Source organism: Vanessa tameamea, chromosome 5 (genome assembly GCF_037043105.1).
Source record: "Vanessa tameamea isolate UH-Manoa-2023 chromosome 5, ilVanTame1 primary haplotype, whole genome shotgun sequence".
Taxonomy (NCBI): domain Eukaryota; kingdom Metazoa; phylum Arthropoda; class Insecta; order Lepidoptera; family Nymphalidae; genus Vanessa; species Vanessa tameamea.
In genome coordinates, this window is record NC_087313.1 from 11,891,899 (window position 1) to 11,907,378 (window position 15,480).

Consider the following 15,480-nt stretch of genomic DNA (forward strand, 5'->3'; position numbering starts at 1 on the left):
CATATTTACAACAATATTATGTATATTCAAAGTAACATTGATCACATTTCTATAATAAAATTCCGCAGACATTTTTAACTTTGCCGTTTCATAAATTTTAAAAGATTATACAGATTATAAAAAAGAGTTAATACTTGTTGACTTCCTGGCAGGATATATTACATACATATATAATTGTATTTAACTAACATGACTGTATTTTTAAATGTTGAAAGAGACTCACTACTGAGTTTCTTGCCAGCCCTTCTCGGTAGAAGCTACATTCCGAACAGGTGTTAGCTTCACTTAATATAGTTTGTTAAATGACGATTCAAAAGTGCTTGTAAAAGCCTACTTGAATAAAATATATTTTGATTTGATTTAAATAACTAAAAGTTGCTTTAACAAAATTAGAAGAGATCCTCAAAACAAAGACGAAATGGCCCTGGAAAGGCAAGCGAGCAGTCATAAACCAGTGTCAAGAAGAGTCGGTGACATTGGCAAAGTTACGTCAAACCTGGTCCAAATCAATACACAACCGAAGTCGCTGATGGTGAAAAGGGCTATCAAAACAAAAAGAAAGTAGATGACGGAGATGATGACTTTGATTATGACTAATCTGATTTCGATTGCGTTATTTATTGATATATGCTTGATGTGTTTTGAAAGTAACACTATTCCAAACATCGTGATCCCGTCACGTCGATATGTGACAGTCATCGTTTTCAGTTCATTATAAAGTACAGACGCAAACCTATTATTATTATTTTAGTTAGTATTTAAAATGCAAAAGTGAGCGTGTTTCTTACATTTTTACATCTTAAGACGTAACCACTCAAACGATCATCATAAATTTCGCATACACGCTGTCCAGCATTCAAGTGATAACAACCATCTGCTATCCGTAACATGTAGAAGAAACCGCTGGTAGAAACTAGTTACGAAATAAAAACTAAAGTAAATATTCCAGAGAGTGAAGGAACCAATCTGATCTTGATATGCAAGTTCACTATGATCTTTATCGTCTAAATTATTCGTATATTTTTATATCTATCTAGCTTTTAGTTCCTAGATGGCAATGACCTGAACACTAAATCTGTTCGTAAGTGTTATGATCTACCAAAGATGTAAATCGTCTGGAATTATTAAGGTCGACTAGATGATTCTGCAATCCATAATTTAATCGTTTCCATTTTAGAATGACCCACAAATATTATTGTAAACATAAATCTATAACAAGATCACGTAAAATGTTGAATTTATGATAAGTTTTGGCAAAAAAATTATATTCGCTATTCCAATTCATCCGTTTGCACAATGAATACGTAATATATTTTGTATTAAATATACTTTTTACTTTTATATATTTGATGTAACTGTTTTATCTGAGTTTTTTAGCTGAAATTTTAAATATCCCTTACAACGCCAATGCGACACCAACCTTGGTAAGTTGGTAGTTAGTTGGTTGCAAGGTTTTAATATAAATGACATGATATAGTTTACGATCACAATATGCAACGGGATGGTAAGTGATCTTCACTGATAGACTGAGCACAGCTGACTGGAGAACTGCAAACAAACACCGTCAATGAAACACCAACTATAATAGGATCTAAAAAGTTATGCCATTTGTACGTTTACCAACATATTTATACAAAGAATTTATGTTTATACACACACATAGCCAAATGGGCCTACGCACAGCCAGTAAAACGATACATATATACCCTTTAAATCCTGCAAAAAAAAAGGTTTCCCTGTAGTCTATATTCGGTGGTAGATTTATATTTAATTCAGCATTGGAGCATGACGATTCAGAAATTCTTTTATGAGCACACTTGAATAAGGAATATTTTGATTTTAATTTTTGTTATTAGATAAATTTTACAACACATCCACCTTGTTGGGTACAATTTGTGACTAAACGATGCATCTTATATATCAGCGATCTAATTCGATACTATTTGAGCGTAATGAAATAACCCTGTATCAAATTATCGGCTAAATTTACCGTAAAGCAAACATTATTTCCCAACACTATATCAAGCTCCTCTTGATCAATTGTACACTTGAGTAAACATATTATTTCATAATGTTTATAATACTATAATTAAACTATTAATTTGTAAACAGTTAGGGATTAGAATTAACGTAGCAACGCAAGCTGTAAAGGTGAATAATTTTGATTAGTAAATTTTAAGAAATTGGTTTAATTTAATTGTCGGTTAGTTAAAGAGTTTTGTGTAATGCCATGTTGTCAAAAATATTTTAAAGAAAGTTTTTTTTCTATATCATAGGAACGGAAGAGTAAATTGACTACTTGATGGTAAGTGGTCACCAATGCACGTAGACAATGGCGCTGTAATAAATATTAACCAAGGCGCCACCAACTTTGAGAACTAAGACGCTACGTCATGTCTGTAGTTACACTGGCTCACTTCCCCTACAAAATAGAACACAAAAATTATGAAAACTGCCGTTTGGGGGCTGAATATATGACAAAGGTGGTATAACTTATACAGACGGGCTTGCTCAAAGTCCTACCACCAAGAAAATACACACACGCAAATATGTACATATTTTAAAGATTAGTGAGCTAGTGTAACAAAAGAAAGTGAGTTTGTGTTGACGCTGGAAACGTTACACATGGCAGCTGCCTACCTACTGGAATCTGGTATACGTCTTCGATCCTAACATATGGAATGGGTCCAATTCATATCTCAAGATGGCGTTGACATCTTACAATTCCTATAACATTTATCCTCTGCTGTAAATAAAATAAAATCCCATGGCAATAATATACTGAGATAGAATAACAGGAAAATGTATAAAATAAAAAAATATAACACGCAGTACAAACATTTCTAAGAAACGTCGTTCTGATTATGTTCGACGTTGGATCAGGTTGAAAGTAATTTCATTGTAGTTTCAATCGTATAGAAGTTTCGATTTCTGATCGTATAGAGTATTATTAATAGCTAAGCCGATACGGTCCTGTGGATGCAAATGCAGAATCAACCTCCAATTTTCATGTGCTTGGTTTATTTTTATAATTCTCGTGAGGTAAGCTGCATGTGTCGAAAAATTTATAACGTCTATCAACCCAATTTGTAGCAGGATGATGGAATTAAATCCGGACCCTTAAGCCCAGCAGAGCGACATCTATAATGTTAAACGCGTTCAAGCCACTCGATGTCGACTTTTGTACATAAGTTCATTATTACAAACGCAACATAAAAAATAAAAATCTGAGTAAGTTCTCTAAAGGCACTTGCGCGTAAAGGAAATATCAATCCTCATTGTGTCGACGTCGTGAGTCGTAATGAATGCAACGTAAATAATGGACTCCATAACTTACAACTAAACTTCATTAGGCTCGAAAATTATAATGATAATGTTTAAGCAAAATTAAGCACTGATATTAATTTTACTCGAAGACAGGACACTTAAGGCAGCGAGAAAATGTACCCAAAATATTGAAGTTGCTTCTCTATGAGATAATTATCGAAATTGTTTTATAATACACTGGCGATTTAAGACCTAAATACTAGGAGAAAAATGACGTAAGCGACTTGCATCGTTTTAATACATTTTTACGTTAATATGTTTTTACTTTTAGGACTAAACTCGTTGCCTGGATTACGAGAGTTTACAGGAACGATGATAAAAAAATCATAGTTCCAGATATATATACCTAATATTCCATGAATGTATCTATTTATATATTTACTTATAAGTCCATTTAAATTTATTTATAGTGTTCAGTAGAATTAGGACTTTTAATTTCTAACTAATATCATTCATGGAATGTAGCTCGCTTCCATAAAAAAAATAATTAAATTGCAACGATTGAAGATTCGCATACAAACTGCGCAAAGAAAACTCGTAAAATCATGAAATCTCAGATGATTTCGACTGAGAGATAAATACAAAAATATTATCTATCAAGGAATTTTCAATAGTAGACCTAAGCTAACAGCTAGCAAAACTATAGGAACTTCACTGAACTCTCTCAAGTTGCATCGGATAAGTCCTTACGAAATTATGATTATCTTATTCATAGTAATTACATGAATCAAATCAATCAAAATCAAAATCATTTATTTAATGTATACATACATATATATACATACTTATTGCATATCAAATAAAAAACTAGCACCGGTTCAGAAAATAAAATACCCTGACCTGATGAGAACCGGCGAAAAAACCTCAACGGGCTGGTATTTTTCTATTTATGATTGTTTAAATAGACAAGAAGGTTTTATTCTCAAGGTGTGCCATTAATCATGTACTCACTAATTGCACATTGCACACAAGCGTTCCTTTTTTAAAATTACCAACAAGCATTTTGAACGCTTTCTGGAATCCAGTCGCAAAATCGTATACGTAGAGTGAGACTCACAAAAGATTTAGCGACTGTATATTCAAGTAACAGGATTAATTAGTTTTCGTTCAATAATAATATATATCCTTAGTTGTGAAACGTAAAGTAAATCAGAACCAGACAAATGTTAAATTAGTTTTCATATCGTTTTGCCTGTTTTAGAGCATTCGCCTTCCAGTGTAATAATTAATAAAGACATGTATCTAATATTCCATCGCTAATCAACAATAATTCTTATCATTGTGTTCCGGTTTGAAGTGTGTGTGAGTCAGCGTATCTACAGGGTAAAGTGTAACGAGGGTTTCCACCTTATACTATGGAGGAAGCTTACCAACTGATAATTTTCGGATGTGTATCTGCTTAAAGCTGTTATAAATGCGAAAGCAACTCTGTCTGTTACCTCTTCAAGTTTAAACCGCTGAACTGATATAGATGAAATTTGGTATGGAGATAGTTTAGGTCCTAATTATATCCCTCGAGGGACGAGGGATATAATTAGATGAAAGTGAAACCCAGGTTCGGCTATTACTTTATAATAATTTTATGACATAAAAACATCATACGGACATACGAAACTTTTAATTCATCATTTTTAAAACAAAAATAAGTTATTACTCTTGTCACGGACATTTAATACAAAGAATTTTCGAGATTAATATTACTAGGCACTAGTTGTCCATGTTAAATTCCTACTAAGTATTTGCAGATTGTTTCGATATTAAATAATATATTGAAATATATATTTAATACACATCCTTATTTAAATAAAATACACCTGAGTACGATTATATAAGAACTATGTACGTTTATTTTTTTTATAGTGTATGGAAGCCGGAAGGCATAATGGTCACCACCGCCCATAGACTTTGGCACTGTAAGAAATATTAAACATTCCTTATATAACACCAATGCTATACCAACCTTGGGAGCTAAATTCTTATGACCCTTGTGTCTCTAGTTACACTGGCTTACTTACTGTAAAACAATACACAACAATAATAAGTATTGTTCTTTGGTGGTATCTGTGAGTGAGTGGTGGTGTCTATGAGTTGGTACGCAGACGAAAATGTACAAAGCCGTACTACCATTTTTAAAGAACTATGAGAAATTATCTAAATTACGGAGAAAATAAAATCTATATTTTAGATTGAAAGGAACCACCACCAAGTAAACAAGTTTTCTACGAATGATGTTAAATACGATATCAAAGGCAACTCTTTCAACCTTATACCTTTAAATTCTATATATATTGTGGTATGTATAAGATTTTCTATACAAATTACTTTCTATAACGAGTCCTTTTTAGCATTGAGGTATTCCTTTTCCCAAATCAATGGTGTATTTTTGATAAACAAAAATATGTTTATGTAAACCTTCTATATTGAATATTATATAAGGATTCCTAAAGTAGAGTATATGATTTAAACCAAATCTTTATACTTTATGTATAGGTCAAATGTTCAATGATAAAAGTCCAATGACAATTGAATTTCTTTGTTAAAGTCACCCTGGGACTGGAGTGTTGTAGATTTAATTTAGATCTCTGACTTGTCGTTTGAAAGTGATTTCGTATTCGTAAAGTATTTTTTAATGCTCCCATATTAAAAATATATATATTATTTATTCACATATTCGACTAAACCACGTAAAACTATATTATAAATTATGGCAAAATATTGTACTTTAAATATGGAAAAATAATTAATTTTAGTTTTTTTTTTTAAATTACAAACGATATAGTAACTTATATTCTAGAGCAGGCAGTCTACTAACAATACATATAAATATACATATTCAAATTATTTCTGAAATCGAAATACATATTTTTGACATTTGAGAAAAAAGTGGCTAATTAAAAAAAAAATTAAAAATAATTCTTTTTTCAAAATAGTTATAATAAAGGCATTATCTACTTATAATTAAAGCTATATAAATCACATAAATCTGACCACTTTCCGTCCATTAATAAAACATTTAATCTCATATCTGTCGAAAAGCCACCACCGTAATAAATATGATAAGCGTCTGCCATTACATACCTGGATATTGAAAGTTTTTTCGTAATAATAACTTTTCCTCTGCCACAACACTGACACTAACCCAACATTATTATTCCACGTTGAGACACATACTTAAAATAGTTTACACTCGAAAAAAAAAATAACACTTTTTAAACTTTTATTTAATCTGTAATCAATACAAATTACCGTTTATTTTTTATTTATTTTATCACGTCTCGTGGGCACACGCGCATCCACCGCGACGGCCGAACTGTGACTGAAGAAGGTTCGCTTCAAAGTTCTCTATGTGCAACAAGTATAAATATTTATATGTACCACTTATATACAGTTTATAGGTAGAACTTTTTTGTTCGTCATTTCGAAAAGACGTACAGTTCGTGTGGGAGTTTATTTAATTAAAATATTATTTGTCTTACAATGTCTATTTCTGCTAGTTCGTCTGGAAATAATTCGTCACGTGATTTTCGATACATATGAATTGAATATTCTTTTATTTCATTTGGCGAAAACCCTTCTCGTTATTATAAATACAATTGTGTTTTTCTTCTTTAATGTAGTAACGGGGCAAAGTATTCACGTGTTTTCTTTTGTGTAAAGTTAGTTTAGCTCAGGGTTGGTTTAGTTGGGGTACATGTCAGTCACCTCCTCGTGGTGTACCCTGGGCAACGGGGCCGGCTTGAGCTTGCTCGTCGGCCACGGCTAAGACTGGCGGGAGGGATGCCGCAGGGCCGCTCCTGGTACGTCCCTGATCGGCGTCAGGGCGGACCATGTGAGTGGCCTCGTTGGCTAGGATGGAGTGGGAGGGCTCGCTACTCGAGCGTCCCAGCTGTTTTACACCGGCGGTCAGCGGCGGAGACTACCATCTTATCCGCCGCAGGGCGTCAGCTTCCTTGACGCCCAGCCTCCAGTGGCGGACTCGAGGGAGTTCGCCAAATGCCCACGTGGAGGATGAGGGGGAAGGCGCGCACCTCGGCGGCATGGTGGAACCCGAGGATGGTTTTAGTGGGTAGAACAGGGCAATAGCATTAGCGTGCCCTGGCACGGGGCATTAGGCCCAGGTTGAGTCCCACATACCCGTCCCGGTCCCACGACCGGGCGGCAAGCGTAAATGCATTTCCTTCTCGTTAAAAAAAAAAGGGTTGTTTTAGTTAAGGACGGCGAATAACTTTCGGTTGACATTAATATTATATTTACGATTTGTGATTTATTTGATATTAGATATCAATCAATCATTTGATCGATTGCCAATTTACGTCCTCGTAACGGAATTTAATTTTAACGCCATTACTACACTACTGATAGCAGTCAACCCTTTTCTACTGGAAAATAAAAATATTTTATTTGTATTTACGTGTATAATATTATGTTTTATAGTATTTAATATTGTAAGAAAATTATAATATTATAATTTAGAATATTTATTATTAATTACTTTGTATTTCGAACCAAAATTTACATCTCCTATAATCGAACGTTAATTTTGTTAATCGACTTATGACCCAACTTAAGTTTTTAGTATCTGTGGAAAAGGATAAGTACATTTGGCGGGTAAAATAAAAAAAAGATTCAATTGGAGATAAATAAAGACGGCGTGTGTTATCTAACTGATCACAAAGATAAAAAATATTCATAAATATATGTAATAATGTTAAGTTTGTTTTTTTAATAAAAGTTAAATAATTCAATTTAAAGGATAGGAAAAAGTTTTCTTACGTTAGTATCCATTCATAATCAATCATGAATTTATTTAGATTCCAATACAGTAATTTGACAGAGATAAACGAATAAGGGTACAAAAGTTGAAGGATAATTATGCGTTTTCTATAAGTACCATCGACTTACTTCAGCGTCTACGGCCTGAGCCGAGGTGAGATCTCAAAGGACGCCCTAAGGATGGACGTCACTCGGATCCCGAGAAGGCTCAAATTTCAAGGCGAAGTCTAGTATTCGCTCCCACACCCAGTGACGCTGTAAAGTAGGGCCAAAAGAATGTCCAAAAATATATATATAAAATTAGGAAAATAATATTTTCATTTTTTGACGACCTCCGTGGTCGAGTAGTGTGTACACCGGTTTTCATGGGTACGCCACTCCGAGGTCCCGGGTTCGATTCCCGACCGAGTCGATGTAGAAAAAGTTTATTAGTTTTCTATGTTGTCTTCGGTCTGGGTGCTTGTGGTACCGTGCTTTAGCTACTTACATTGGGATCAGAGTAATGTATGTGACGTTGTCCAATGTTTATTATTTATTTATTTTATGTATTCCTTAATATTCTACCAACAAATAGAATACAGTTTTAGTATTGTATTGTTGTGTTTTTGTTTGAAGGGTGAGTGAGCCAGTGTAACTACGTGCACAACTGTAAGGACTGGTTAAGATTCCTTACAGTACCAATGTCTATGGACAGTGGTTCCTCAACATTAGGTGGCCGATCTGCTTATCCATTTGAAATCAAAAAAATTGAATAGTTGGTCTAGTGTTGATCTAGCTTAGTCCTGGGTGGGAAGCAAATCCAGGTAGTGCCAATTTCAAAGGCTTTCATTTTAAGAAATTCTCAGTTGCAGGTCCGAATAAGGAAAACACGAAAAGTCATCGGTTCTGCGCATTTTCCCCCAGTCTTCCGGTCCCCGGTAGTATCGGATTGCCGTGCTATTAAAGGACCAAGCCGAAATTCGGTCGGAAGTTCGAGTACAAAATAGACCTTTTTAAATGGGAAATTTAGTTTTTCGTTTATAAATGTTTCGAATAGGTATAGAATTCTTACACAGTGCTAGCTCATATCGAACGTTTCTAATTTTTTTATTTAATCATAAAGTATTTATTAATTTTAAATTTTTAAAAATTTTAAATATCGTACAAATAATATTGTATCAATTGTGGATTGAAGGTGATTTGATGTACAGGATCTTCTCATTTTGGGCACCAATCTCCGCAAACGTATGATACTGTACATAGCTGATACAACTTACTATTTCTATTCAGTAATAAATTCATTCAGTCATTCATTCATTCTTTCATACTACTCTTTATTTATACGTGTATCACAGAATGTTTATACATAAGAGATAAATATTTACTTTTTGTAAACAAGTTACAGTGCACATAAATCCGTTAAGCAGTGTTTATGTATAAACACTGCTTAACAGATTAATTATAACATGGTATAAACCTCTGTTAACGGAGTCATATATAATCATAACATCATTTTAAATTGATGTTAGACTTTATCTCACCATGTTTCGTAGAACATAAAAAGCGTTTTATAGTAAAAGTCCATCATTGTTCCGCTGTATAAATAGTTTCAATGAGAGGTTTAGTGTTTTTTCACTACCCTGCTCCACTAACCTTTAGTGGTTAAACACTTAACTCTCTCAATTACGATTACTTATATAAATACATTTTATATATAAATATATTATTTAATATATTTTCTTGAAACATCCATACTAAAATTATAATCATTACTTCCTTACTAATAATATTATAAGGGCAAAATATTGTTTGTATGGATGTTTGTTACTGACACAAAAACCACTAAATGGTAGGTACCACGTACTCATTAGATACTCTACCGCCAAACAGCAGCACCCAGTATTGTTGTGTTCCGGTTTGAATGCGAGTGAGCCAGTGTAACTACAGGCACAAGGGACATAACATCTTAGTTCCCGAGGTTGTAGGCGCATTGGCGATGTAAAGAATGGTTAGTATTTCTTACAGCGCTATGGACGGTGACCACTTACCATATGCTCGTCCGCCTACCTATATAATAAAAAAAAATATTATAATGATACTTTACATAGTCTATAATTATAGAATTATATAGTGTGTGAATAATGCCTTGCAACCAACCACTTCAAGGAGAGCGAAGCCGCGGGCGTAAACTAGTTAAATATATTATAAACAAATTAAACGTGTTATTTGATTAAAGTTCATATTTTTCGTCCACGATTCTTAATCCCGAACATCACATTGATTGTGCTCGTTCTGTTACATCCCTGCAATGATAGTATTAATAAAGATTAAGCGCTGATTAAGCAACTTTAAATTTCTAAACAATTATATTCTATTAACAAAAGTTCAGTTCGATTTTGATCCCGGAACCATAAACACTTGCCGAGTTTCCTATCCAATAATTATTTTGTTCAAATTTATTTGTGCTAATGAAATATTATTTTTTAAAAAGACTCGAGTTTTTCTCGTGATGACAGTTCGCAGTCGGGCCGCGTCATAAACGAATTAATCCGAAAGCCTCTGCACTGGTGTCCTTGTGGAGTTATTATAAAGTAAACATTAAGTAATGATCCTTACCCGTGAAATCAGTTCATAAAAAGTGATAAATAAAAGTTAATTAAACGTTTAGAAACACTTTACTTTTATGGCCATCGTATTATTTAACTATTCTACTTTAATTAACAAACAAAATGAGCCGAGATGGCCCAGTGTAATCTAAACCGATGATTGCGGGTTCAAACCCAGGCAAGCACCACTGAACATTCATGTGCTTGGCATTGGCAGCGTGGTGGAATACGCTCCAAACCTTCTACTCACAGGGAGAGGAGGCCTTAGCCCAGCAGTGGAAAATTTACAAGCAGTTAATGTTGTAACAAACCTTATATAGAATCAGTGAAATTACTGATTACTGAGCTAAGAACAAACCTGTGTTGCAGAATTCATTATCCCCTAACATTTGGTTTTGGTACCATGACAGATCAAACGTATCAATGGTAACGTTATAAATTTCATGAATTTATAAATCAGAAACGCTAAGCAAATTTATAACAAGAAATTAAATATAAATACATTTGTGTGCGCAGTCGTGCGTGTATATTCGTGTACGCGCGGATGTATTTTAAGTTAGTGTTTCAATGTTACTTATTGCCTAAGCACATTAACATAATAATATAGATATTTTTTTTATAAATAGTAAACAATTTTATGTGGAAAATTTGTTCCGCATATCTGATCTAAAAAAAAATGTCATGACATAACTTAAAACATAAGTGATCTGCTTCAAGATCAGGTATTACATGATTAATGCATCCTCCATTTTTAGTTTTCATGACGATCGATCGATATGTTGATAGATGAAAGCGGGTCAAACAAACTTACTTCCATATTTGTAGTAGATAATGGGAGGGATTGTGTTCGTGCATTTAATTAAATTCGGGTGTGTTATCTTTCTATAATGGCTACGTTAATTATTATTAACAGGCTCGTCGGTTCGATCGCTACGTAATAAAGTTATATATCATTCTAAGATTCAAACTTCGAATTAAAAAATATTTGATTTTTCCAACAAGAATAGTTTGACTCTCTCAGTCGGTGTCGGAATGAAGACTAATCGGACTATAAGAGTACAGAAAAGACTACTCTTTTATCTGTGCGCACCCTTGTGCAGTACGATTGATCCTGAGTCTCGTTAAGAAAGTTGACAATGGCGTTTGCTGTGCTATGGGGAGAGATCGCCTTCGCCCCTGAGCTCTGCCGAGATATGAGCGAAACAAACCACGGATATGTTATATCAATACGATCCCGTAGCCTCTTTGATATTGAGACTGAGTGAAAATCACAGTACCTTATTTGGTCATCATCATCAGAGCCAAGTTCGTGGGTTTAAATCTGGACAAACACCATTGAGCTATTACGTTCATTAGATTCTTGACGATAATTAATTTCGCCTTCGGTGCACATCAAGGTCTGTCCCCATTGCAGCAGTTAGAACTATTATTATTTATTTATAAACTATTCCGAAACAACAATAAACATATTCCGATTTGACGATATTATCGTGATGATAACGAACATTGAGATATATGTAGATAAGTCTTAATTTTGTACCGGGAAATAAATAGAACAAATCAATTTTATTGAATAGCCAAAAAACTAATTATTTGTAAAAAGTCAACGCAAAAGATTTCGGTGAATTGCACGTGATAAAAATAAATACTTAATTCGGTATTAAATTGTTATTAGTTGGTGTTATTTCATTCATTAAGTATAATACTAAACTTGGAACAATAAGCATAGCTAGAACGTGCAGATTTTTCTAGAAATTCCAGTGCCTGTCTAAAAATATAGAGTATAAAATTCTAGTTTTAGAGATTGGTCATCAGGAGTAAGGCATAAAAAAGTATGTCTTTCCTTAGGGTTCAAGCCTGCTCCATACCAAATGTCATCAAAATCGATTCGTCGATCACAGTCGATCGTAGCTTAAAAGTGCAACAGACAGACAGACTGCAACAGTTACGTTCCCATTAATAATATAATATAGTTCGTAACATCATGTTTCTAATTTAAATACTCATATTGTAGTAATTTTAATATCATATCACTCTTGTTTCAAAGCACTAAGTCGTCGCGAATACCTTCAATGGGCCCTTTGTCTCCCGCCCACCTCAGTAAGGATTTAAGCTCTATAAAATCAGTCGTACTACCATAGCTAACATGTGAAAAGTTTCTACGATACTCCGCAGAATCCTGTTAAATATTTCGAATACAAGTGTTAATTTATATATGGTCACTCGACCATATATGAATTAATATTACTGCCTCTTTGGTCGAGTGGCTTGCACTAGCACCGCCGCCAAAGTAGATAAATATATTATTGTAAATGCTATTAAAGGGTTTAGCCCTTTAAAAGTCAACATCGTAATATTACAATAAAAAAATCAAAGCACCTTTGCGCTACTTACGTAACGTTTTAACTAATAACGCAGGATATTTCAACAGCACAAGTGTGTGCGCAACTAGAAATGCACTCACAGAATTGATGACTCGTAAAGCAGACGAATAGTTAATAATAATTATGAAATAAGTTAATAATTATTATGAAAGAGCCGAGATGGCCCAGTGGTTAGAACGCGTGCATCTTAACCGATGATTTCGGGTTCGAACCCAGGCAGGCACCACCGAATTTTCATGTGCTTAATTTGTGTTTATAATTAAAAGTGAAAACTGCATGTGTCTAATTTCAACGAAATTCTGCAACATGTGTATTCCACCAACCCGCATTAGTGCAGTAGTGGAATATGCTCCAAACCTTCTCCTCAAAGGGAGAGGAGGCCTTACCTCAGCAGTGGGAAATTTACAGGCTGCTAATGTAATGTAAAATTATGAAATAGCACTAGTCTAAAAGCATGTACCGATATAACCTAGACTAAACAAATCAACGTTACAATACCTATTAGCATTCATTTGAAAACGCAGCGGGAATTTGTGCAGCAAAAACAAGATAAAACGAGATTTAATCGAGACAAATCGTGTTCATTATTTACGTTCATTAAACAGTGAGTTTATTTCGTTGTTAATAATAATTACAATGTTTATTTCCCTTCACAAAATCAGACCTTACATAATTAATAAATGATATTTATTTCTAACGTTCTAATCTTCAATACTAAAAATAGATCATCTATTCCAAGGGAAGTAGGAAAAATGATAAACAAACCTTAGATTTACGTATTTCATGCGATTTGCTAATAACTCAGCTATGTTGTGAACTATTAAGAGTTCATGATTAATATATTTTTATTTATAATACAACACTGTTGCACTTAACCACTTTAATTTTACTTCCAAAATTCCGATAACAGTTTCGTCGACGTTCAAAACGCCATTTTTTCACAAATCCGTAGTGAATATCATAGATGAATCAAGCTCTCGACCAATGATATCGCGTCAATTTGCTGTCAAATGTTGTTTATTTGGCTTTTTTCCTGTTATGGTTGGAATAGAATATATATGTAAATATCCACAAGACGAAGCGTCGAAGTCTATAGAAATTTATAATCAGTGGTAGTTTCACGTAGAAAATACTTATGACATTTTTTTATATCTCTATTTATTAGCTTAGATCTTTGAAACTATGCCACGGATTTTAATGCGGTTTATATGTATAATGCATTCATATTTATTAATTTAATTTTCAATTTCCTAACCGGAATAAAAAGGTTTATCAACGTTATATATAGATCCTTATTGCAGCAAGTAAATAAACATTGAATTTCGAATTCAAGTTTTATTCATCACGTAATATTATTTTTATACTCAATAACAACCATTAAAAAGTTTTGTTTTTTATTTTAGTTAGTTGTACTGGTCATTTAATGCAACAGTCATAAAATAAATATAAACATATTATACGTTTAAAATAATAGCTCATCGTGACAGCATTATAAACCATTCCCAAATTATCAAGTAACTAATCATGTAACTAAACAGTTACTACTGATATTCTTTGCAGTATTTCACGGTAGAATCTATGTACTTTCTGGACTTGTGGTAGCTCACATTTAATTAAATACAGCGACATGACTGTTCAAAGGTGCTTTTATGATACGACTCGAATATGTAACATTATGGTTTTGAATTTTATATGTAACTAGTTGTCGCCCGCGGCTTCGCTCGTGTTTTAGGGGTTGGTTGTCATATGTTAGGCAAACAAGTAACCTATTTCCTTCCTCGGAGTTCAAGTTTGCTTCATACCAAATTTCGTCAAATTCGGTTGATTGGTTTGACAGTGAAAAAGCGACAGATTCACATTCACATTTATAATATTAGTAAAGATAGTATAGATTATGTCAAACACACATCACATTCAATTTTGGCAAAATATACTTAAATAATCACATTAAAATTAAATATGAGATCTAACATATTTACGAATCAAATATTAAATATTAACGAAAAGCAATTTGGACGCGAGTGTACTAGAAATATTTTCAGATGTTATATCTATCTCATTTTAGCACTGTATGTAAAGTTATATATCTGTCTTTGTTCTTTAAAGACCATCCGCTCGAATGCACAGGCAGGTGCGATTTTTCCGACTCAGCAATCAACGGGCCTCTGTCGCGGTATTGAAGCACAGTACAGTCAGCAGTAAAAATTCGAATGAATATTATTATTAAATATATTTATATAATTATAATATGAATTTAAAATATTATATCTAAACAATAGTAATATCAATCTATTGTCTGTCTGTCTACAAATCTCATTTGATAAGATTGATGGATTTAATGAATATTAATCACTACATAGTATAAAACAAATCGTTTCCCGCATTCTGTATGTCCTGTATGCTTAGATCTT

The 15,480-nt window shown here is 33.3% G+C and overlaps 1 protein-coding gene across 1 annotated transcript in view; it reads right to left on the bottom strand.

Moving 5' to 3' along the window:
* The window catches only part of LOC113392565 (arrestin homolog), a 119,378-nt gene extending 112,748 nt beyond the window's left edge, over positions 1-6,630 (bottom strand). Inside the window, exon 1 of the mRNA XM_026629059.2 lies at positions 6,406-6,630. The gene's annotated coding sequence lies outside the window, so the exon portion shown is untranslated. The remainder of the gene's footprint in view (positions 1-6,405) is intronic.
* Positions 6,631-15,480: the final 8,850 nt, after the last annotated feature.